The sequence below is a fragment of the Trichosurus vulpecula genome, chromosome 5 (assembly GCF_011100635.1).
Source record: "Trichosurus vulpecula isolate mTriVul1 chromosome 5, mTriVul1.pri, whole genome shotgun sequence".
Classification (NCBI taxonomy): Eukaryota; Metazoa; Chordata; class Mammalia; order Diprotodontia; family Phalangeridae; genus Trichosurus; species Trichosurus vulpecula.
The window spans coordinates 74,952,838-74,957,350 of NC_050577.1; the positions used below are offsets into that span (position 1 = coordinate 74,952,838).

At 39.0% G+C, this 4,513-nt stretch overlaps 1 pseudogene; it reads right to left on the reverse strand.

The window, feature by feature from the left end:
• Positions 1 to 774: 774 nt before the first annotated feature.
• On the reverse strand, positions 775 to 1,762 carry LOC118850898 (annotated as a pseudogene).
• Positions 1,763 to 4,513: the final 2,751 nt, after the last annotated feature.

Sequence of the window (4,513 nt, forward strand, 5' to 3'; positions counted from 1 at the left end):
GAGAGATAAATGAATGAAATGGTATTTATTAAGTGCTTAATAAGTACAGAACACGGTACTAAGTGGTTGGGAGGCAGAGAGAAAATTAAGATAGTCTTTGCTCTCAACCTCACATTCTAGTATGGGGAATTTCTTAAAGTATTGACTAATTTGAACTTACTTACTGCTCTAGGGACTCTCCAAAGTCTTCTCCAGCACCACAATTTTAAAGTATCCATTCTGCAGCACTCAGCTTTCCTTATAATCCAACTCTCACAGCCATACCTTGCTACTGGAAAAACCATAGCTTTGACTATACACATCTCTGTCAACAAGGTGATGTCTCTGCTTTTTAGTATGCTGTCCAGAGTTACCACAGCTTTCCTTCCAAGAAGCAAGCATCTTTTAATTTCTTATCTGTGGTCACTGTCTGCAGTGATCTTTGAGCCCAAGAACATAAAATCCAATATTGCTTCCATTTCTTCTCATTCTATTTGCCAGGAAATGATAGGACCAGTTGCCAAGATCTTAGTTTTTATTTTGAATGTTAAGCTTCACGCCAGCTTTTGCACTCTCTTCTTTCACCCTCATCAAGAGGCTTCTTAATTCCTCTTCAATTTCTGCCATCAGAGTACTTTTGTCTATATATCTGAGATTATTGATATTTCTCCTGGCAACCTTAATTCCAGCCTTTGATTCATCTAGCCTGGCATTTCACATGATGTACTCTGCATGTCCATTAAATAAATAAAATGAAAATATACAGCCTTATTGTGTTCCTTTTCCAATCTTAATCTAAACAGTTATTCCATGTTCAGTCCTAACTGTTGCTTCTTGGCCCACATATAGGTTCCTCAGAAGACAAATAAGATGATCTGGTACTCCCATCTCTTTGAAGACTTGCCCTGTTTTCTTGTGATCCACATGGTCAAAGGCTTTAGTGTGGTACAGGGGTGGGAAATCTGCAGCCTCAAAGCCACATGTGTAGCTCTAGGTTCTCAAGTGTGGCCTTTTGACTGAATTCAAACTTCACAGGACAAATCCCCTTTATAAAAGGATTTGTTTTGTAAAACTTGGATTCAGTCAAAAGGCTGCACCCGAGGACCTAGAAGGCCACATGTGCCCTTGAGGCCGCAGGTTCCCCATCCCTGGTATAGTCAATGAAGCAGAAGGAAATGTTTCTTTTCTGAAGCTCCCTTGCTTTCTCCATAATCCAGTGAATGTTGGCAATTTGGCCTCTAGTTCCTCTGCCTCTTCGGAAACCAGCTTACTTTTCTGGTAATTCTTGGTTCATCTATTACTGAAGCCTCCCTTGCAGAATCTTAAGCATAATCTTGTTGGTCTGTGAAATGAGCACAATTGTTTGGTAATTTGAACTTTCATTAGGTTTGGGAAGTAAACTGATCTTTTCCCATCCAGGGGCCACTGTCATGTGTGATTGCTGGCATATTGAGTGCAGCATTTTAATAGCGTCGATTTTTAGGATTTTAAATAGTTCAACTGGGATCCCATCAGTTCCAATAACCATCCTGTTAACAGTGCTTCCTAAGGCATACTCGTCTTCATTTTGTAGGATGTCTCACTCTAGATCTGTATCCACACCATCATGGTTATTGGTAATGTTAAGATCTTTCTTGTACAGTTCTTTTTTGTATTATTGCCACCTCTTCTTAATCTCTTCTGTTTCTGTTAAGTCCCTGCCCTTTTTGTCTTTTATCATGCCCACTTTCAGATGAAAAATTCACTTCTTATCTGTAATTTTCTTGAAGAGATTTCTTGTCTTTCCTATCCTACTGTTTTCTTCTATTTCTCTGCACTGCTCATTTGAGAAAACATTATCTCTCTTTGCTATTCTTAGCCATGTAATAAGAAGACCCCAAGTTTGGGAAAGATTGAAGGCAAAAGGAAAAAGGGACAGATGAGATGGATGGAAACTATCGTGGAAACAATGAATGTGAACTCAGACAGACTTCAAGAGATAATGGGTGATAGAAGGATCTGGTGTGCTATGCACCATGGAATCACAAAGAGTTGACCACAACTGAATGACTGAACAACAATGAAAGTTAGGGGAAAGCAAGCAAATGTCCCAATTTTCAAGTAAAGTAGAATGTGTACACTTCAAATTCAGGGTCAATGAGGTTGAATTCTATGATGTGATTTTAAAGGGATAGTTTGTGAGCACTAAGAAAGGGAAAGAATGATTACTGTAAGCCTTTATAGATTTATTCAATACATGACTTGGGGATATTCTCATTTCCTTTTCAACTGAGCTCCTTAATGCTAGCAAATGCTAGAAAACATAGATGTCTATATTTCAGCAGGATATTTAACAAAATCTCACAATGTCCTTGTGGACAGAATGGAGAGAAAATTACAAAAGGATATCATTAGGTAGATTCAGAACCAGTTGACTGATCTGATCTACACTGGTTAATAGCTCAATGGCCAACTAGAACAAAATCCCTAACATGGTGTTTATGGTGCTTTTTGCCCTTTTCAGTACAATATACACACACATTTATATATACATTTGTGAGTGTATACAATATACACACACATATAAAATACATTAAGACATTGAGGTAAATTTGCAGATGAAATTCAGAGGGCAATGAGGGTACATCACATCCAGAATTGGAAGTGACCTCATCTTTTATTCATTTTAAACTCTACAACAATGGTAGCTATGTGGCACAGTGGATAGAGTGCTAGGCCTCAAGGCAGGAAGATTCATCTTTCTGAGTTCAAATTTGGGCCTCAGACACTCTCCTTCCCATTTTTCAGTCTTCTTATACGTTAACCTCCTCTATGTATTCTAGCAACACTCACCTACCTGTTATCTCTTGCTCTTGACATACCATCTCTCCACTGAGCCATTTCCCCCTGCCTAGAATGCTCTTTTTCCTCCAACCTCCTTGTTTCCCTGGCTTCCTTGAAGACTCAACTCAATTTTCACATTTTTCAGGTGGCCTTTCCTGGTCTACACACAGACACAGACACACACACTCCTACCTTTACCTTCCATTTACTCTGTGCACATTTTATACATGAATATTTTTATTTCTTCTCCATTAAAATTCAAGCTCCTTTAGATCAGGCCCCATGTCCTCCACTACCCTCCCTCCACATACACGTACCGTTTTGTTCTAACATCACCACTCTAACATCTCTATAACTGTTTGTTAAATGCTTGTTGTTGATTTAACTTTCTAAAACTGGGATGACTTGCCTCCACAGATAAATGATTCCATCTCATTAGAAGTCTTCAGACAAAGGCTAGGTAACCCATTATGTTATAAAGGGAATTCTTGTATTGTTTAGTCATTTTTCAGTTGTGTCCAGCTCTTCTTGAGGGTTTTCTTGGCAGAAATACTGGAGTGGTTTGCCATTTCCTTCTCCAGCTCATTTTACAAATGAGAAAACTGAGGCAAACAGGGTTAAGTGACTTGCCCAGGGGGTGAGTAAGTGTCTGAGGCCCAAATTTGAACTCAGAAAGATGAATCTTCCTGTCTCGAGGCCTAGCACTCTATCCACTGTGCCACATAGCTACCGTTGTTGTAGAGTTTAAAATGAATAAAAGATGAGGTCACTTCCAATTCTGAATGTGATGTACCTTCATTGCCCTCTGAATTTCATCTGCAAATTTACCTCAATGTCTTCATGTATTTTATATGTGTGTGTATATTGTATACACTCACAAACTCCTCACCCAAGACAGCATGTAATCCAATGGAGGTTTTACATATACTTTCACCTTGAACTTATTTACATAATAGTCCAGTTTTAAAGACGAATTACAACCAATGGAATAAATCATGAGGAAGAAGAACCAAAACCAAAAAAGAAGAGAAAAAAAAAGAGCAAATAGTTTGCCTCAATCTGCATTCAGACTCCATAATTCTTTCTCTGGATATGAATCACTTTTTCCATCATGAGTCTTTTGGAGTTGCCTTAGGACCTTGCATTGCTGAGAAGAGCCAAGTCTATCAAAGTTAGTCATCAGGGACACTGTGTATCTGTAATCATGTATAGTAGTCTGCTGGTTCTGCTGCCCTCACTCAGCAGCAGATCATATAAGTCTTTCCAGGTTATTCATAAGTCAACATGGGCATATTTTCAGGATGTAGAGAAGGAACTAGTGGATAGGAAGAAAATGAAGACTTGAGAGAGATTGGGGAAGATAGTGGGGGTAATTTTCAGGAGAAGATTTGAAGGGATGGGATCAAAGATGCAGGTAGAGTTGAGACAGATGGTGAAGAACAGGGGTGGGAGCCTTCTAGGTCCTTAAATGTGGCCTTTTGACTGAATCCAATTTTACGTAATTTGTTCTCTACCCTGTTCTAGGTAAAGATCCACAGGGACATATTTTAAGTGTAGGGAGTAATTATAGTCCTTGAGAAGATTGAGAAAAGGAAGGCAGGAACCTAGTTCCTCTAGAACTGGGTTACTGGGTATGAACTAAGTCAAGGATTTGGGAGGCAAACAAGATAGAGATTCAATAATAAAAAGTGGGCACAAAGTAGGGGTTACA